General features: G+C 44.0%; 1 long non-coding RNA gene across 2 annotated transcripts in view; it reads right to left on the bottom strand.

Moving 5' to 3' along the window:
- Positions 1 to 4,377: 4,377 nt before the first annotated feature.
- The window catches only part of LOC103169387, an 84,738-nt gene continuing 67,300 nt past the window's right edge, over positions 4,378 to 21,815 (bottom strand). Inside the window, exons 1-5 of one of the 2 annotated variants that reach the window (XR_003756712.1) lie at positions 17,464 to 17,506; positions 14,953 to 15,070; positions 8,121 to 8,203; positions 4,999 to 5,122; positions 4,378 to 4,526 (exon numbers count right to left, since the gene is read on the bottom strand). This is a non-coding gene — a long non-coding RNA (uncharacterized LOC103169387). Of the gene's footprint in view, positions 4,527 to 4,998; positions 5,123 to 8,120; positions 8,204 to 14,952; positions 15,071 to 17,463; positions 17,507 to 21,815 lie in introns of those variants that run through there. The other variant, XR_003756713.1, reaches the window with a different exon arrangement.

Genomic DNA, 21,815 nt, shown 5'->3' with positions numbered 1-21,815 from the left:
GTTAATGAATTGTACATCGCCTTGATTCTATTTAGTTGCCATTGCTTTTACGAGATGTTCTTCCCCTTGACGCTGTTTATTGCCATTGTTCTTGTCTGTCCGTCTCCCCCGATTAGACTGTAAGCCCGTCAAATGGCAGGGACTGTCTCTATCTGTTGCCGACTTGTTCATCCCAAGCGCTTAGTACAGTGCTCTGCACATAGTAAGCGCTCAATAAATACTATTGAATGAATGAATGAATGCTGTGTGACCTTGGGAAAGCCACTTCGCTTCTCTGTGCCTCAGTTACCTTATCTGTAAAATGGGGATGAAGACTGTACTTTTCAAGTGCTTAGTACAGTGCTCTGCACACAGTCAGTGCTGAATAAGTACGATTGAATGAATGAATGAATGAATGAATGACTAAGCGCCATGTGGGACAGACTCTGTGTCCAGCCTCATTGGCTTATACATACCCCAGTGATTAGAACAGTGCATGGCACATAATAAGTGCTTATCAAATACCACAATTATTATTATGAGACAGGTTTCATTCCAACAATCAACAGTACTTACTAAGCACTTACCCTGTGTCGCGCAATGTATTAAGCAACTGGAAGAGTCCACTAGAGTGAGTAGGCACAATCCCTGCCCTCAAAGGACTAAGGAGCCAGCAAGTTGCCATCTGGGCTTCCTTTCAGCTTTAATTGGCAGCTCTCTGAGACCTGGGCAACCAGGGATGTGGAAAGTTGGGAGCCATCATTCCATCACCCTCTTCACCCTCATGGATTGGCCTCTATGCCCACTCTCCAGACCTGTTCCGTTTCCACTGTCTCTTCCCTAAAAATTGGGGAGCGGCTTCTGGGCCCCGGTGATTTGAAAATTAAAAACAACTGGTATAAATGGTGTCCAGTGTCTTATCGGTACTTTTCAGGGGACAGACTGGCCGAGAACTGGGCTGATGGGCATAAAATGGGGAAGACCTGGGGATCTTGGCTGAGGGGAGAGGGCGGGTGGACTGAGGGTAGAGGGAACATGAACTCAGGGTTTGACTCATAGTAGATGCTTAACCAATACCATTGGAAAAGATAAAAAGATAAACACCCCGCCTTGTCTCAAGCCAGCCTCTCAGCTGCCTTTGACACTGTCGACCATTCCCTTCTCTTCCACACCTTATCTCACCTTGGCTTCATGGACTCCATCCTCTCCTGGTTCTCCTCTTATTTTTCTGGCCGTTCATTCTCGGTCTCCTTCACGGGCTCCTTCTCCCCCTCCCATCCTCTAACTGTAGGGGTTCCTCAAGGGTCAGTTCTTGGCCCTCTTCTGTTCTCCATTTATACTCACTCCCTTGGTGAACTCATTCGCTACCATGGCTTCAACTATCATCTCAATGTAGATGACACCCACATCTACATCTCCTCCCCTGTACTCTCCCCCTCCCTCCAGGCTCGTATCTCCTCTTGCCTTCAGTACATCTCCACCTGGATGTCTGCCCGCCACCCAGAACTCAACATGTCCAAGACTGAGCTCCTTATCTTCCCACCCAAACCCTGTCCTCTCCCTGACTTCCCTGTCACTGTGGACTGCACTACCATCCTTCCGGTCTCACAGGCCCGCGACTTTGGTGTCATCCTTGATTCTGCTCTCTCAATCACCCAACCCATCCAATCCATCACCAAAACTTGCCGGTCTCACCTTCACAATATCACCAAGCTCTGCCCTTTCCTCTCCACCCAAGCTATTACTTTGTTGGTACAAGCTCTCATAATATCTCAACTGGATTATTGCAGCAGCCTCCTCTCTGATCTTCCATCCTCCTGTCTCTCCCCACTCCAGTCTATTCTTCATTCCACTGCCTGGATCATCTTCCTATAGAAACGCTCTTGTCATGTCACTCTCCTCCTCAAAACTCTCCAGTGGTTGCCTATCAACCTTCGCATGAAACAAAAACTCCTCACTCTTGACTTCAAAGCTCTCCGTCACCTTGACCCCTCCTACCTCACCTCCCTTCTCTCTTTCTACAGCCCACCCCAGACACTCCGCTCCTCTGCCACTCACCTCCTCACGGTCTCTAGTTCGCACTTGTCCTGCCATCGACCCCTGGCCCACATCCTATCACTGACCTGGAATGCCCTCCCTCCTCACATCTGCCAAAATAACTCTCTTCTCCTCTTCAAATCCCTACTGAGAGCTCACCTCCTCCAGGAGGCCTTCTCAGACTGAGCCCTCCATTTCTCTCTGCTCATCCTCCCTCCCCATTCCCCCTTCTCCCGCCCTCTGCCCTTCCCCAATCCCCTCCCCACAGCACTGTGCATATTTGTATATATTACTTATTGCTCTATTTAGTTTGTTAATGATGTGTATATATCTGTGATTCTATTTATCTTGATGATATGTATATGCCAGACTACTTGTTTTGTTCTGATTTGTTTTGTTGTCTGTTTCTCCCCTTTAGACTGTGAGTCCATTGTTGGGCAGAGATTGTCTCTATCTATTGGTGAATTGTACCTTCCAAGTGCTTAGTACAGTGCTCTGCACATAGTAAGCACTCAATAAACACGACTGAATGAAGAGAGACGTGCAGACCCCCTCCCCTTTCCCCAATCCTGAATTTGCTGGACTGCCAACTGGACAGCTTTGGCGCTTGGCGATTTGTTAGTAAAGTCACCACTGGTCATCTCTGTCCTGAGAGGTGGGCACAGGCAAAAGGACCGTAAACTCACTGTGGGCAGGTAATGTCTCTGTTATATTGTTATATTGGACTCTCCCAAGAGCTTAGAACAGAGCTGTGCACACGGTAAGTGCTCAAAAAATACAATTGTTTGACTGACTGACTCACCCACCAAGGACTCCCATCTGTGCTAAGGGGAGGGGAAATAAACCTACCATGATAAGGAAACTGCATTTCAGGGAGAAGATGGAATTGGACCCAGGGGCTCTCAGAGGTGCTATCTAGGTGGAAACTGGTTTTCTTAGGGCCACATGAGTAGATGGGGTGTTACTGCACAGATCTGAGAGTCTCATCATGGCTTGTCATCCCTCTTCCACCACTTGTCTTCTGTGTGACCTTGTGCAAGTCACTTAACTTCTGTGTGTCTCAGTTTCCTCATCTATAAAATGGGGATTGACTATGAACCCTATGTGGGACAGGGATTATGTCCAACTCGGTTATCTTGCCCTTACCTTCGAGCTTAAAAACAGTATTCAGTGCTTAAAACCATTGTTCTATTATTCCCCAACCTTCTCTGAACACCTACCTTTCCTTGCATGCCTTTGATAGCCTCCATTTCCCCTCCTCTTCAGCAAGCATTCATTGATTGAGCCCCTCTCCTTTCATTCATTCCTCCCTCTTCTCCTTTCCATTTCAACTTTGCCCTGGGCAGGAAGGTGAAGCTTTTGGGATTTTGAGTGGGCCAGTTTACAGGATTGCCTTGATCAATAAGCTCTAAATGGGACCCGTTTGCTTTGTTGGCCTTGAACTGGTTAAGCATATCACTGCTATTTTAGGGGAGGGCTTGGTATCCATTTAGGGTGGGATATTCTAGACACATACACACACACACACACACATACACACACGTGCTCAGAGCTTGGAAGAAACTGATAGCTGAGAGGTCTCACTGCTCCTGGTGAATAGGACTCCAGAAAGGAACAACTGTTGGCTTGGGAGATGGGGAGAAGAGGGAGGGGATATGGCCTGTGAGCCTGGTGGTTTGTCCTCCTGTCCCCATCTTCTCCCAGGACAGCTGTTGAGAGGGGCCAGACCAGCAGACACAGGGAAGAGTTCCTTGGTGAGTCCTGCTTAGTCAGCAAGGAGGGAGGGTCCCACTTTATCTTTGCTTTCCTCCTCTCCCCTCCTTCACCTGCCCCCAACTAGTAGAGGCCCTCACTGCCCTGAGGGACCTCCCAGTGACTAGAAAAAAGGCTTTAATACTAACTGGAAATGTGAATGATGTTGCCAGCCTTGGCCTTTCAGCTCTACTGCAAACCCATGGGAGGGGTAATCTGAGAGGGGCCTGGGAAGCTTTCTTTGCCATGTACTGCTGATATCCTTGCCCAACAGAGCTCAAGACATGTAGTAATAATAAGGGGATTTCTAAAGCTTACTATGTGTCAAGCACTGTTCTAAGCACTGGGGAAAATACAAGGTTATCAGGTCAGACGCCATCTCTATCCTTACAATATATACAAGGAGGAGAACATGTGTTGAATCCCCATTACACAGATGAGGTAACTGAGGGAGAGAAGTGAAGTGACTTGCCCAAGGTCACACAGCAAGCAAGTGGTGGAGCTGGGATTAGAACCCATGTCCTCTCACTCCCGAGCCTGGGGTCTTACCACTTTAGTGTAATGCTTGGCGTAAAATAGTCACATTATTATTATTATTATTATTATTCATTCATTCATTCGGCATTTATTTTTACTCATCACTTGTTTTGGGATTATTTTATTTCCATCTCCACAACATCTTCTAGAATGCTCCTGTTGAATAGGCCTTGCGTGTCCTTCACACTTCCTCACCAAACACTTCCGCTCCCTGAAGACTCCTTAGTAATGGAAATGGAAGTATTGACAGCATCAAAGCAAGTATTAACAGTATTAATAAGAATACCCAATGCGTGCTCGACATTTGAAGCAAGAGTTACAAAATATGATCCCTGTCCTGAAAGACCTTACCATTTCTAACAGGGAGATGATAGTCAGCCATTATTGATATTTCCTTCTCCATTAACACAATTTTCACAACTCACCTTTCATTCTCAATAGCATTCCAAAACCAACAATCACTACTACATATACCTAATATAAGAATGTCATGTGAGGAATTGATGTGTTTTCTTGATATTGTGCAGTTGTAGAATTACCCATCAATTAATCGTATTAAAGGAGCGCTTACAGTGTGCAGGGCACACTGAACTAAGTGCATGGGAGAGCTCAGCACATCAGCATAACAGGAATGGCACCACAAGTTTATACTACAGAGGGGGAGATAGACAATATAAAGAATAAATGACATACTTATCTTCTAGGATGCATCCTGCTTTATGTTGTGAGCTCCCAGAGGAGAGGACTGTGTACGTTTTATATGCTTTGCTCTGTGCTCAGCATGGCTCTCTGCACTTGTAGACAACTACAAAAGACACTTGGATGGTAGAAGTATAACATTATTAATAGGCATACAATGCAACATAAGATCTATGGCATATGTCCATCACTTAGTCTTACAAAAGAGTAATTTATCTCTATTGCAGACTTGGCATTGTACTCCTCTCAGCCAAGATAGGTGAGACAGAAGAATATTTGACCCATTGGATAACCACCTCTTGGCAACTGTTCTGTGACCTTGGGCAAGTCACTTACCTCAGTTACCTCATCAGTAAAATGGGGATTAAAACTGTGAGCCTTCTGTGGGATCAGCAACACCCAATCTAATTATCTTGTAACTACTCCAGCGCTTATTACAGTGCATGGCATATATTAAGTGCTTAACAAATACCATAAAAAAAAATGAGGATGCTGTGCTAACGATCAACTGAATAGCCATTGTGATTTGGATTCATTCCATGGGGCTCAAATTTCAAACCTCCAGAAACTCCAGCATCGGGATGCAAATTTGCGACTTACTTGGCAGTGTGGTTCCACACCAAAATTCCAACATTTGCCAAAAAACTACCTTCCAGTGAGATAAATTCCTTTCTGGACTGGGAATAATGACTAAACAGATCTTTTCCACTTATCACAGAGAAAACAGAGACATCATCTTCAAGTCCTTTATTGCTGAACACCATGAAGTGCTTAGCACTTTGGTACATTGTTCATACACATTCAAATGGTGTGAAGATAATTGCGCTTGTTCATTCATTCAATAATATTTATTGAGCGTTTATTATGTGCAGAGCACTGTACTAAGCGCTTGGAATGTACAATTCGGCAACAGATAGAGGCAATCTCTGCTCATCGACGGGCTTACGGTCTAATCAGGGGAGACAGACGGACAAAAACAAGACAACTTAATCACAATAAATAGAATCAAGGGGATGTACACCTCATTAACAAAATAAATAGGGTAATAAAATAAATAGAGTAATAAAAATATATTATAAAGTGCTGAGGAGAGGGGAAGGGAGAGGGGGAGGAGCAAAGGGAAAGTGGGGAAAGGGGGCTTAGCTGAGGGGAGGTGAAGGGGGGGCAGAGAGGGAGCAGAGGGAGCAGAGGGAAAAGGGGAAGCTCAGTTTGGGAAGGCCTCTTGGAGGAGGTGAGCTCTCAGTAGGGCTTTGAAGAGGGGAAGATAGTTTGGCGGAGGTGAGGAGGATGGGCATTCCAGGACAGTGGGAGGACGTGGGACAGGGGTCGACGGTGGGATAGATGTAAACGGGGGTCGGTGAGGAGGTGAACGGCAGAGGAGCCGAGTGTGTGTGGTGGGCAGTAGAAAGAGAGAAGGGAGGAGAGGTAGGAGGGGGCAAGGTGATGGAGAGCTTTGAAGCCCAGAGTGAGAAGTTTTTGTTTCGTGCGGAGGTTATAGACAACCACTGGAGGATTTTAAGGAGGGGAGTGACATGCCAGAGTGTTTCTGCAGGAAGATGACCCGGGCAGCAGAATGAAGAATAGACTGGAGTGGGGAGAGACAGGAGGAAGAGAGATCAGAGAGAAGGCTGACATAATAATCCAGCTGGGATAGTATGAGAGCCTGTACCAGTAAGATAGCTGTTTGGATAGAGAGGAAGGCGCGGATCTTGGTGATATTGTAAAGGTGAGACCGGCAGGGACTGGTGACGGATTGGATGCGTGGGGTGAATGAGAGAGCTGAGTCAAGGATGATACCAAGGTTGCGGGCTTGAGAGATGGGAAGGATGGTCATACCATCCGCAGTGACAGGGAAGTCAGGAAGAGGACAGGGCTTGGGAAGGAAGATAAGGAGCTCAGTTTTGGACGTGAATGTTGGTATTTGTTAAGTGCTTACTATGTGCAGAGCACTTTTCTAAGCGCTGGGGTAGATACAGGGTAATCAGGTTGTCCCACGTGAGGCTCACAGTTAAAATGATGGTGAAACATCATTTTGAACCTGAACAGGAATTGCCATGAAAAACAACAATTTCCAGCGTGAAATTCTCAAGCAAGACAGCTAAGAAAACTGCTGGAGTAGAGTTAAGGATGTGGTTCAATCCTGTTCAAATCCCCGAACCTACTCCTGATAGGAAGTTACAAAGTATTGGTGCTAATGAATATTGACAAAATATCTAGTTGAAAGAAGTTGGTCTTTTAGTCATAAGCAGGGTCAGACTACCTCAGGAGGCAGTTGGACACTTGCCTAGGGGCCTGATGGGAGACCTGCTGATTTTGGGGAAGAGAAAGGAGGAAGCAAACTCAAATCCCTGCTGGTTCTGTTCGGAGGCAACATCACTCAACACGCATCCACCATCTTGCAAGTCTCCCACCTGGGCAGGAAGGTTCAGGATTTGGTTCTAATGAAAGCATATTGTGGTCACTAAGCAGTCCCTGTCTGTCTGCCTATCGGTTCCTAACACTGCTTGGCATTCTCCATCAAAAGCACCAAAAGGCCCAACTGAGCTTATGATTCACAATCCAACGTAGAACACTAGATGATGATTAAGAGGCCCGTAACTCTTTTTCTCTCATGCTTATTATTCATGCACCCCTGAGATATTTCAGAATCTTTCCAAGATTCTGGATTACTCTAAGGATTTTCAGATCTGGGAGTCAGCGATCCCTGAGCCCAACTCAGAAACCGGAGCCTAGCAGAAACTCCAACCTGATCTAAAAAACAGATAAATTGTTGCAGTCTTTTTTCTGGAGGCAGAGCAATGCAGAAGCCTCAAGAGCTGCAATCCAGTGCCCTAAAATACGGCACTATCCCCTCTATGCCTGTGAAGACACAGTATAAGTAAGCTTTAACCTCCAATATATTTGAGTGTCCTGATGTCAACCACTTTGGGCTAAATGTCAGACCAGTGTTCCTGTGCTGGGAGTTCATTTACCTAAGTTACTGAGTCAGGTAGGTAACACCGACTTGCTAGGTAACAGTGACTTGCCTCAGAGCTAATTTGAAACCCAAAACAGAAAGTATATAAAGAAATTTCTGTTCCTCAATCCCCATTCACCCTAATTCTCAAATCTCTTACCAGAACTTTTATCCACCTTCCTCTGTGTCACTGTCAGCCTTATTCTGGTCTTTGGCCCAAATCAAGAAATCTGGTCAAGGCACCTGGGACAGAAGAATACCTAGATTACCACCAAAGAATATATCCACAAGATGTTTCTGAATGTTATTGGAATTATTATATCTGATGTTGTTGGAGAACCATGTGCTGATGAAATTTGCTTTTCAGCCCACAGATTTTTATTTGATTGCATTTGATAGTTCTCACCCTGGAGGTATTTGATTTGAACCTCCTCTTTTGCTCTGCCCTGTTGGACATAGCAATAGGGTTTATGAGACAGGAAAAGGTATGATTCTGGGATTCACGGATCCCCGAATCCAACTAAAAGACATTATGAAAGAACCTTTTTAAAGTGCTTGTCTGAAAATATCCAACAGCCCCAGATGGCTCAAGACAGTGACATTTGGGCCATTAATTACATTGCCTCTGCAGTAATGAAGGAACTGTCATCTCTGAATCTGCAAGGCAGCTCTACAGACAACACAGGGACCCTGTAAAATCAAGGGCCCTCCTCTTTCCTTTCTCTAGCACTTTCCACTTTTCCACCCTTGATCTACCCCTCAACAGAGTTCATCATCTTCTAATTTGTGACTCCATCTAAAAAATCACCAAGACATTTTTCTCTCATGGGACTGATTGCTTCTGGAGCAATTTTGCGTTGTGTTTATTTTACAGGAATGTTAATGATGTCCAGTCAAGGCACAGGTTCCAACGAGTATGTTCCAGATGCTCACCTTGGTGCTTTGCATTGTGGGTATAGTTCTGCCCTGCAGAATATCCATGTTTTCCAAAGACAGTAACAATTGTGTTTGCAGTACAGCAGCAAAGAGAGAGCTTTAACGTCTTATCCTTTCCCTTTTCATTTTCTCTGCCCAGTGTCAGCACTAAAAAGTGCATGGAAACCCTGAAGATTGCTTGGGATCAGATCTGACGACGTGAATATTTGAATATCCTTACTTCATAGTTGCTATTTAAATAGTGCTGCCTTAGTAACACTATAGTTTGTAGTCCAATCACACATTAAGTTTGTGAGTTTCTAACTTAGCTTAAGTTTTCACAATGGATCGAGCTCTCACCCTATAACTTAAAAACATGTCTACATTCAAAGTGACTTTTAAACCATGAGATGTTTCTGAATGTTATTGGAATTACTATATTTAAAAAACAGATGTATTCAGCCCAAAGTGGTTGACATCGGGACACAAATATATTGGAGGTTAAAGCTTATTTATACTGTGTCTTCACAGGCATAGAGGGGATAGTGCCATATTTTAGGACACTGACTTGCAGCACTTGAGGCTTCTGCATTGCTCTGGCTCCAGAAAAAAGACTTCAACCATTTATCTGTTTTTTAGATATAGTAATTTGTATCTTTAGCAGATGCAATGGAAAACTAAAGATAACAAATGTTTTTTAATCATGTAATTTACAGTGTTGTTTAATGGGTGCAATTCTTGACAGCCAAAATATCTATTTGTCAAACAGTTTGTCTCTTGCTTTGGGCACCATGAAATCCTTTGTGCAATGGCATTCTCTCAAAGAAATATATAGAATGCTTTAGTTAGCAAAGCCGGAGAGACATCTTTAAAAAAAAATCCACTGCAGTTCAATTGTAACAAACCCAGTGGTATAAAATGAACCTCAAAGCTCACTCCAAACACATCCTTGGCTCACTGAACCATTGCTCCTCCTGCTAAAATAGAATAAATGAAGCCAGAGGGAGTTAGTTTCAAGGGGAACACTAGTCTAGCAAATCCACCAGGAAACGAAACTACAGTCAACTACCTTTTGGCACAGAAGTGACCGTCACGTTGAGATGCTACCAGTAAACAATACTGCAACACTTAGATACGTCTATCCAATCACATGTAAAGATGGAATTTCTTCCATAATTCTCTCTGATAGAGTATTAGGAAAAAAAAAAACAAAACCCTTACAGATGAACCAGCTTTTTGGGGGGAGAAAGAAAACTAAGCAAATATCAACAGAACTATAGATTTGTTGTGCTCTCATTCCCAGTATTAAAATTGCCAATGGAGAGCTTTACTGCTCTTAATTTTACTCCATGTCTAATCAAACCAGTCATCTCCCATGCAGTTGCAATTCCATTCCAATCCACAGGTCCAGCACCACTCAAATTTGCACTGAGGCTGTGGGCATTTCATATGCATACATCCTCCAGGGGAGACAGAAAGAAGGACATGATCGTTGGCTATATGGTAGTGAGTCAGTCAATTGTACTTACTGAATGCTTACTCTGGGTGGAGGATTGAACTAAGTGTTTAGGAGAGAAACAGACACACTCCCTGCCCACAGTGAGTTTACAGTTCAGAGGAAAATGACACAAATATGTAAAACTACACTATTGGACATCACAAGCGCTTAGTACAGTGGTCTGCACACAGGAGGTGCTCAGTTCAGACTATCGATTGAAAGACATGCATTTACATGACTCCCTTCTAATCCATCAATTAACTGCTAAGACTGATAAGAAGGATATGGACTGAATGAATCTGAGTAGATCTCACCTCTTTTTAAAATCTGCATCATTCATCCATCCAGCGCTTACAACAGTGATTGGCACGAGTAAGCACTTAACAAATACCATCATCATCATTATTATTACTGGAAGGTGCAGGTGTCACTCAGAATCCATTCTTCATTATAAGACACCAAACAAACCGCTACCATTGTAGTACAATCACTCATCCTATCCCAACTGGAAAACTACATCGGCCTCCTTGATGACCTCCCAGCCTCCTGTCTCTCCCCACTCCAATTCAAACTTCACTCTGCTATCCAGGTCATTTTTCTCCAAAAACATTCAGGACATGTCACCCCAATCCTCAAAAAACTCCAGTGGTCGCTCATCCACCTCTGCATCAAGCAAAAACCTCTCACCTTTGGCTTTAAAGCACTCAATCACCTTGTCCCCTCCTACCTCACCTTGTCTCCTACTACAATCCAGCTCACACCACACTTTGCTCCTCTAATGCTAATCTTCTCACCATGCCTCAATCTCATCTATATCATCGCTGACGCCTCACTCACGTACTGCCTCTGTCCTGGAATGCCCTCCCTCCTCAAATCTGAGAGGAACTACGCTTCCCTCCTTCAAAATCTTATTGAAGGCACATCTCCTCCAAGAGGCCTTCCCTGCCTAAGCCCCCCTTTCCTCTTCTCCCACTCCCTTCGGCATTGCCCTGACTTGCCGCCTTTGCTCCCTCCCAGCCCCATAGTACTTATGTACTTATCTGTAATTTATTTATTTATATTAATGTTTGTCTCCCCCTCTCTAAATTGTAAGCACATTGTGGGTAGGGAATTTGTCTGTTTATTGTTGTATTGTACTCTCCCAAGTGTTTAGTACAGTGCTTTATATGCAGAAAGCACTCAATAAATACGATTGAATGAATGAATGGATGAAAAGATTATAGGAATTTGTCTTGTTATCACAAAGGGTTGTTCTGTACTACATCTCATGTTTCAGTTCATTATTTGCTCTTAAGACAGATTTTACCATTCTTTACTACCTCATTTTCAAATTTAATTCATCATCAATCTACTATATTTATTGAGTGCTTAGTGTGGACAGAGCAATCATTTAATTAATCAATGGTATTTATTGAGCACCTACTGTTGTGCAGAGCACTGTACTAAGCACTTGGGAGAGTACAACAGAATTAGCAAACCCATTCTCTGTCCTTAGCAAGCTTACGGTCTGGGGTGGAGGTGGACATTAACGTAAATACATAATTGGTAATATATAATTTAAAGAAATGTAGTAAGTGCTATGGAGTTTAGGGTGGGGCCAATATCAGATTCCCAAGGGCACAGATGATGCAGAAGGGAAAGCAAGCCAGAGAAAAGAGGGATTATTTGGGGGAAGGCACTGTACTAAGTGCTTAGGAGAGCACAATCTGATAGAATGAGAAGACATATTCCCTGCCCATAGGGTTTAAGGCATGTAGTTTTCTTGGAAAAAATTGTAAGGCCATTTAAGTGCTGCACATTCAATTGAAGATCAATCACTGTGTAGTAGTGTTAAGACTTCAGTGAAGGTTATTATTTTTCTTGAGGACCCAGAAAACATGAGTCATCATTGTATGCTCTCTACAGTGTTTTAGTTGAGCTCTATCCTTTATAGTAGGTTTTCAAAAAAAGATGCCTGTGTTTTAAATAGGAAAAATCCTACACAGTTTTCAAATTGGGTTTACTTTGTGCAGAGCACTGATTCTCCTGAATGATTTCTTTTCAATGGGACTTGCCTCATATTGAGCAGTGGGGTACATAAAAGGTTGGACATTGTCTATGTCCTACCTGGGGAACTAAAGCACAGAGAAGTTGAGTGATTTGTCCAAGGTCACACAGAAGAACAGTGGCAGAGTCAGGATTAGAACCCTTGTCCTCTGACTCTCAGCCCGTGCTCTTTCCACTAAGCCGAACTACCTCCCTGATTCAGAAAAGTGTTTTGTGTGGGCATTTTTATGGAATCATTCCAATAAATGTCCAGTTCTTTCTTCCACATTATTAGAGAAGCAGCGTGGCTCAGTGGAAAGAGCACGGGCTTTGCAGTCAGAGTTCATGGGTTCGAATCCCGGCTCGGCCACTTGTCTGCTGTGTGACTTTGGGCAAGTCACTTAACTTCTCTGTGCCTCAGTTCCCTCATCTGTAAAATGGGGATTAAGACTGTGAGCCCCACGTGGGACAATCTGATTCCCCTGTGTCTACCCCAGCGCTTAGAACAGTGCTCGGCACATAGTAAGCGCTTAACAAATACCAACATTATTATTATTAGTCAAGACCTGCCATAAGACCATTTAAAACACTTCTGGTGAATTCAGATCCCTGTTAATGCCGCAAAATTTTCTTACTCATTGAGAATTCATTGTGAATTAAGTGTAGAGGAACACTGGATATAATTATTCCCGGAAGTACTTGGAAATAATTCAGCCTAAGATAAAGTCCAAGTTCTACCTCCAAAAGGTTGTAATGTTTTAAACTGAATTTTACATGCAAAGTGCTATGAATAAACTGATCTTTAGGGACATATCTAAACCCAATTATCACTTGAAATGATGCTATGTAAAGCTTAGTGGTACATGATGGTTGAATTGAACCATTGTTTTAGAGATGAGGAATGTCAACATTATGAAAAGAGTTGAACTGAATGGAAATGACAGGAACAGGACAGAATCACCCCAAGGGAAAGAAAATGCATTGGAAAGCAAATGGAAATACCATAGACTGTATTAATAATGACTCTTAAAAGACAGAGAAATCACTGATGTTATATATATATAGATAAATGTTGCCCAAAGCTTAGATCTCATGGACAATTTTCTGTCTTCTGGTAGTCACTAACACAGTGGTGATATGCTAACGGAGATCTGCTGAATGTATCAATATTGGGTAATTCAGGATTCTAATAGGGAAGATCAGGGGGTGACACTGTCCAGGATTTAGTGCCAGGACTTTGGCAACATGCATCTCTGCCACTCTTCACTCTAATAAACTGTCTCCTGCCTGCAAGACTGAATACTGAGGATGATGATTCTGTTGCTGATGGAGATCGGGGGAAGGTGAGGAGGAACGGGGAGTGTGGGGACCAAAAATGCCTCTACTTCGGGTTCCAGGCCATGGGTTGATCCCTTAGAAGTGGAATGAGTCTGGGTTACATAAAAGCTCCTTTTTGTGATTCCTGGATTGGGGAAGGGGTTGGAGGAGAAGAAGAGGGAGGGATAGGAGAGAAGGGTGAATAGTAATAATGATAATTGTATTTGTTATGCATTTACTAAGTACCAGGCTCTGAACCAAGTGCTCGGGTTGATACCAGATAATTGGGCTGGACAGAGTCCCTGTCCCATGTAGGGCTCCCAGTCTCAATCCCCATTTTACAGATGAGGTAACTGAGGCACAGAGAAGTTAAATGACTTGACCAAGGCCACACAGTGGCAGAGGGTAGGATTAGATCCCAGGTACTTCTGACTCCCAGGCCTGTAAGAGAAGAAGGGATGAAAAAGAAGGCCTCGGTTCTAATCCAGGCTCTACAACTTGCTTGCTGTGTGACCTTAATTTCTCTGAATCTCAGTGTCTTTATCTATAAAATGGAGATTTGATACCTGGTCTCCCTCCTAACTGCAAGCCCCCATATGGGATGGGGATTAGTGTCTGACCTGATTATCTTGGTTGGCACATAGTAAGTGCTTAACAAATCCCTCAATTCACATATGGCCTAAGGTGGAGTCAGTTTGTGCACATGAACCTGGCATCTAAACCTGGGACTACTGCATTCATTCATTTATTTATTCAATTGAATTTATGGAGTGCTTACTGCATGTAAAGCACTCTATTGTGTGCCTGGGAGAGCATGACTTAGTGGAAGGAGCACTGTCTTGGGAGTCAGAGGTTCTAATCCCGGCTCCGCCATTTGTCAGCTGGGTGACTTTGGGCAAATCATTTCACTTCTCTGTGCCCCAGTTACCTCATCTGTAAAAGGGGGATTGAGACTGTGAGCTCCACGTGGGACAACCTAATAACCATGTATCCACCCCAGTGCTTAGAACAGTGCTTGGCACATAGTAAGTGCTTAACAAATAACCATTATTATTGTTATTTTTATTATTATTTCAATATAACAGTAAACAGACTCATTTCCTGCCCACAGTGAGTTTACAGTCTAGAGGAGGAGTTTACAGGGAGATGTTCCCTGGAGGCGGGGTTTGGCAAGGACACAACCCCTATCTAACCGGAGAACTGGAAAAGATCCTTGTATCCTTTACTACAGACTCACCATTTTTCTCTACCGGAATTTGACAATGAGGGCACGGCTTGGTAGTTTTCTTGATTGTGTCTTTGGAAGCCTCTTCCCAACAGGCTCCTTCTACTACTTGCTCATCAACCGAGTAGCCCTGTAGAGGAGAGATAAATGGGAGACATAGTTCATTCATTCAATCATAATTTTTGAGCACTTACTGTATGCCGACCACTGTACTGAGCGCTTAGGAGAGTATAATAGAACAATAAACAGATACGTTCTCTGCCCACAACGAGCTTACAGTCTAGAGGGGGAGACAGACATTAATATAAACAAATAAATTAGAGGTATGTACATAAGTGCTGTGGGGCTGGGAGGGGTGGACGAATAAAGGGAGAAAGTCAGGTGGTAATTATTAAGTGCATACTAGGTGCTGAACACCGTACTAAGTGCTGGGGTAGACACAAGATACTCAGGTCAGACACAGCAGACAAGCTAAGTGACTTGCCCAAGGTCACACAGCAGGCACGTGGCAGAGCTGGAATTAGAACCCAGGTCATCTGATGTCCAAACCTGTGCTTCCATATTTTAGCATTTAATCCTCTCCCTACTTCACAGACAACTGGATACAGCATGGGCCTGGGAGTCAGAAGGACCTGGGTTGTAATTCCTTGCTCCTTCATTTGTCTGCTCTGTGACCTCAGGCAGTTCACTTCACTTCTCTGGGCCTCAGTCACCTCATCTGTGAAATGGGGATGAAGACTGCGAGTCCCATGTGGGACATGGACTGTGTCCACCCGGATGAGCTTGTATCTACCCAACAGCTTAGAACAGTACCTGGCACACAGTGAGCACATAATACCATAAATAATAACAACAAAAATGGCACTCTTCCACCTATAGCCACAGATTACTTTCCTCTTGGCCTGCCACTACATTGAAGAATTTGGGTCAATGCACATTCGGCACTGAGCAGAGCATAAACACCTGTAGATGGGACTCTGACCTGTTTCTGTATCTTTTCAAAGAGAAGTCATGTGGCCTAGTGGACAGAGTATAAGGTGTCAGAGGGACCTGGGTTCTTATCCCAGATCCACCACTTGTCTGCTCTATGACCTTGGGCAAGTCACTTGATTTCTCTGTGCCTCAGTTACTTCATCTGGAAAATGGGGATTAAGACTGTAAACCCCAGGTGGAACAGGGACTTTGTCCAAACTGACTAACTTGTATGTACCCCAGCATTTAATACAGTGTCTGGCACATAATAAGAGCTTTACAAATACCATTAAAAAAAAAACTTCTGGGTGACAATGCTTGATGAGAAGTAGCATGGCTTAGTGGAAAGAGCACAAGCTTGGGAGTCAGAGGTTGTAGGATCTAATCCCAGCTCCACCACTTGTCAGCTGTGTAACTTTGGGAAAGTCACTTAACTTCTCTAGGCTTCAGTTACCTCATCTGAAAATGGGGATTAAGACTTGTGAGGCCCACATGGGACAACCAGATTACCTTGTATCTACTCCAGTGCTTAGAAGAGTGCTTGGCACATAATAAACGCTTAACAAATACCATCATTATTATTACTATTTTTTCCATGTATTAATTCCAATAGCATGACTCAATGCTCAAATATGGCTCCCTCCAACTGCCTCCCACAACCTTGAGTTTCTGTTTCCTTGAGTTCATTGCATAGACCTGGGAGAAATCTCCATTGTCCAGTCTCTGCACCATGATTTTAGTTCTTATTGATCAATCAATTAGTAAATCAATAAATCACCCTTGGTTTTCAAACTCTTTTGAACTCCCAAGAACTTCAAACCCTTACAAACATATCTTTTAAAATTTCTTTACCAGTAGCACTTGGATGCAGAAGATTCTGAAACCTGACTAAAGGCCACAGTTAGGTTTTTGGGGTTTTTTTTTCCAATAAATTACCAGGAAATAGAAGTTTCAAAATAAGATCTTCCAGCTAACATCTCCCATCTCCCAACCTGGATCCCTGATAAACTTGTCTAAGGGATCTAACCAGAACCAAGACCAGGCTACCTGATCCTGACTACTATTCTCTGGTTCTATGGACCACCTAATAGTGCTTAGAACAGTGCTCCAGCACTTAGAACAGTGCTTGGCACATAGTGCTTAATAAGTACCATCATTGTTATTAATATGGATCAGTCCCCAGTTAAATTAGTCAGTCAGTCAGTGGGAGCTATTCAGCAACTACTGGGTGCAGAGTATTGTACTACTGATTGATCAAACTGATTGATTTCAATCAAAATGATTGATTGAAATGTTTCCTGAAAATCCAGCTTTTCAAGGAGCAATTCCCTAATTAATCTTCTCCTTCCAGAGTGTTTCAATCCAACAACATTCCTGTGCACTTAAATTCTAGCATTTGTGTCCCCCTTTCAGAATCACACCTGAAGAGTTTCCAGTATTCTACCAGTTTCAAATAAGGTAGGGAGAGTCAAGCAGAGGCATATCCATTCCATTCCTAGCTTGGATGGTGGCTAGCGAGTGGCAGGTAATCTGCTACAAGTCAAAACTCACCTGTTCTGGGCAGCAGCTTCATGGGAGAGAGTCGAAAGTAAGGATTCCAGGTTACTGTGTGAAAGATGCAATGGTAAACTCTTTCTGTGTTTTTACTAAGAAAACTCTACGGATATAATCCCAGAGCAATTGCAGTTGGAGAGCGGGGTGTTCCGGGAGAGAGATGTGTCCACGGACTCGCTATGGGTCAGAAACAACTCAACAGCATAAGACAAGACAAGAATTGTGTATGTCCTATTTTATATTGTTTTACCCTGCATAATTCATCTATTTATTCTGTCATATTTCTACTCAGAATGGTGTTATTGTTTTTTCTCACCATGAGGATGGAGAGACAGAGGCAAAAGTGGAAACAGCGCTGCAAATAACAAAGATAATGATGTGCTATCACTACTTACAAAATGAACTTTTCCTTCCACCTCCAAAACTAGTGAGTGTGGTGGAGGAATTATGCAGTGGAAGCAATTAAGAAAGTGAATACATTGAGTCAATTTTGTTAGATTTACGGGATTTGTTAAACACTTACTGTGTGCCGGGCACAATACTAAGCACTGGAGTAGATACAAATTGATCAGGTTGGATATAGTCCCTGTCCCACAAGAGGCTCCCAGTCCTAACCCCCATTTTACAAACGAGGTAACTGAGGGATAGAAGTTAAGTGACTTGCTCAAGGTCACAGAGCAGACAAGAGGCAGAGCCAGAATTAGAACCCAGGTCCTTCTGACTCTACTAGGCCATGCTGCAGGGGCTAGAAAAATGATTAGCTTCCCACACACTAAACCTATGGTGGGCAGGGAACATTATCTGCCAGCTCTGTTGTATTGTATTCTCCCAAACGTTTTGTTCAGAACTCTGCCCACAGTAAGCGCTCAATAATTACCACTGATGATGACACTGATATAGCATTTTTTAGGGGAATATTTTCACTTTTCAAGTTAACGTACAAATGCCAAAGTAAGGTTTGTGTTTGGCTGACAATTTGGTGAGGCTGAAAAATTCAAAGCCATACACTGTACCTGTGAACCAGGTTAACCTCTGTCTACCCAAATGCTTAGTATTCATTCATTCATTCAATAGTATTTATTGAGCGCTTACTATGTGCAGAGCACTGTACTAAGCGCTTGGGATGAACAAGTCGGCAACAGATAGAGACAGTCCCTGCCGTTTGATGGGCTTACAGTCTAACAGGGGGAGATGGACAGACAAGAACAATGGCAATAAATGGAGTCAAGGGGAAGAACATCTTGTAAAAACAATGGCAACTAAATAGAATCAAGGCGATGTACAATTCATTAACAAAATAAATAGGGTAATGAAAATATATACAGTTGAGCGGACGAGTACAGTGCTGTGGGGATGGGAAGGGAGAGGTGGAGGAGCAGAGGGAAAAGGGGAAAAAGAGGGTTTAGCTGTGGAGAGGTAAAGGGGGGGTGCCAGAGGGAGTAGAGGGAGAAGAGGGGCTCAGTCTGGGAAGGCCTCTTGGAGGAGGTGAGTTTTAAGTAGGGTTTTGAAGAGGGGAAGAGAATCAGTTTGGCGGAGGTGAGGAGGGAGGGCATTCCAGGACCGCGGGAGGACGTGACCCAGGGGTCGACGGCGGGATAGGCGAGACCGAGGGACGGTGAGGAGGTGGGCGGCAGAGGAGCGGAGCGTGTGGGGTGGGTGGTAGAAAGAGAGAAGGGAGGAGAGGTAGGAAGGGGCAAGGTGATGGAGAGCCTTGAAGCCTAGAGTGAGGAGTTTTTGTTTGGAGCGGAGGTTGATAGGCAACCACTGGAGTTGTTTAAGAAGGGGAGCTACATGCCCAGATCGTTTCTGCAGGAAGATGAGCCGGGCAGCGGAGTGAAGAATAGACTGGAGCGGGGCGAGAGAGGAGGAAGGGAGGTCAGAGAGAACATAGTACATAGCAAGCACTCAAATACCACAAGCACTCTGTATTCAGACTGCACTCAGCCTAACAGCACTTACTTACATATCCATTATTTATAGTAATGTCTGTCTCCCCCTCTAGACTGCAAGCTCATTGTGGTCAGGGAATGTGTCTGTTTGATTGTACTCTCCCAAGCACTTAGTACAATGCTTTACGTACAGTAAGCACTCAATGAATACCATTGATTTAGTTTGGTCTTGTGCAGAAGGAGCCTCAGGCTTTCATCAGCTCCTCTGCTGCTAACCTCCTCACGGTGCCTTCTTCTCGCCTGTCCCAGCATTGACCCCTGACCCACGTCCTACCAGTGACCTGGAATGTCCTCCCTCCTCACATCCGGCAAACTCACATTCTTCCTCTCTTCAAGGTCCTAATGAGAGCTCACCTCTTCCAGGAGGTCTTCCCAGACTGAGCCCTCCATTTCCCTCTGCCCTCCTCCCTCCCCATTCCCCCTACTCCCTCCCTCTGCTCTAGCCCCTTTCCCCTTCCCACAGCACTTGTGTATATTTGTATATATTATTTATTACTCTATTTTATTAATGATGTGTATATATCTATGGTTCTATTTATCTTGATGGTATTGATCCCTGACTACTTGTTTTGTTTTGTTGTCTGTCTCCCCATTTTAGACTGTGAGCCCATTGTTGGACAGGGATTGTCTCTATCTGTTGCCAAACTGTGCATTCCAAGCTCTTAGTACAGTGTTCTGCACAAAGTAGCGCTCAATAAATACGACTGAATGAATGAATGAAAGTCAATAATGAAGGGATCAACTCTAGTTGAAGTCCACTTGATTTAGGAAAGTCTCCTATGATCAATTTAAATCCATTATGTCATCATCATCAATGGCATTTGTTGAGCACTTACTATTTGCAGAGCAATGTACTCAGCGCCTGGGAGAGTACGATACAACCCTGTAACAGATACATTCCCTGCTCACGATGATCTCACAGCCGACTGGGGGAAATGGACATTAATATAAATAAAAATGTATCATATATAATTTACACATATGTACATAACTGATGTGGGGCTGAGGGTTGAAGGTGTGGTGAATACCTAATGCTCAAAGGCTACATATTCAAGTATGTAGACTTCTACCAACTCAGCTGTACTGCACTCTCCAAGTGCAGGAGAAGCTGCATGGCTCAGTAACTGGGAAAAACGTGGAAATATATTGTTGGAGGAACTTTTAATCACCCCCTGGACTGTTTCATCTCTGTGAAAATATGCCTTATCAGTAGCTGGAATTTGAAAGTAGAAAGTTACATATTTTAGGTAACTACACAAGGTGGCGATGTAGACCTTAAGAAAAAATATTGTACAGGTATTTTCCCCAAGATTACATGTTAAAAGAAGAGCAAATGTTCTCCCATTCACACAAGCTTTTTTTGTAATTTTGGCAAATCAACCGGAGAGGAATTAATTTGAAGCCAGAGGCTGACTTAAGCACATTCTGGAGACTTGCAGCCCAACATATTGTCTCTATTCGCTGCTGAATTGTTCTTTTGAAGCTCTTAGTACAGTGCTCTGCACACCGTAAGAGTTCAGTAAATACGAGTGAATGAATGAACAGACGTAGAACCTACTGAACCCACCCCTCACACTTGGCTCCTCTAAGCCCCAGCTTCCTCTCTTTGCCCTAATCTCATCTCAGGCCAGATCACCACTCTCCCCACCTTTAAAACGCTATTATGGTCATATCTCCTCCCAGGGGCTTTTCCCGATTAAACCCTCTTTTACCTGGCTCCCGCTCCCTTCAGCGTTTTCTGTTGATTTGCTTGTTCATTTATTATGGTATTTGTTAAATTCATTCATTCATTCATTAGTATTTATTGAGCGCTTAATATGTGCAGAGCACTGTACTAGGCGCTTGGAATGTACAAATTGGCAACAGATAGAGACAGTTCGCGAGGTTCTAGATCAGCGAGATGCAAGATTCGTGAGGTTCTAGATTAACGAGGTTCTAGACCACTGGGGTCCCCACTCCAGATCCAGAAGGCTCTGGGACTCCGGCACTCCGAGGCTCTAGGTTCCCGAGGCTGCTACAGCACCCCAAGGCTCTAGGTTCCCAAGACGGCTCCAAATCCCAAAAGCTCTAGGTTCCCGAGGTGGTCCTGGCATCCTGGGGCTCCGGTGACCCGAGGCTCTAGGTTCCCAAGGCGGCTCTGGCCTCTGGGGGCTCTAGATTCCTGAGGGTCTAGATCATATAGGCTCCAGATCCTCGAGGATCTAGATTCGTGAGGTTCTAGATCCCTGAGGTTCTAGGTCAACGAGGTTCTAGACTCGTGAGGTTCTAGATCATCGAGATGCTAGACTGCTGAGGTTCTGGATCCTGATACGGCTCCGACTCCCAAAAGCCCTAAGCTCCCAAGGCGGCTCTGGCATCCTGGGGCTCCGGTACCCGACACTCTAGGTTCCCGAGGCGGCT

The sequence above is a fragment of the Ornithorhynchus anatinus genome, unplaced genomic scaffold (genome assembly GCF_004115215.2).
Source record: "Ornithorhynchus anatinus isolate Pmale09 unplaced genomic scaffold, mOrnAna1.pri.v4 scaffold_79_arrow_ctg1, whole genome shotgun sequence".
Lineage (NCBI taxonomy): Eukaryota > Metazoa > Chordata > Mammalia > Monotremata > Ornithorhynchidae > Ornithorhynchus > Ornithorhynchus anatinus.
Note: the sequence above shows the minus strand (reverse complement) of the source record. Positions and strands in the feature narration are given on the sequence as shown.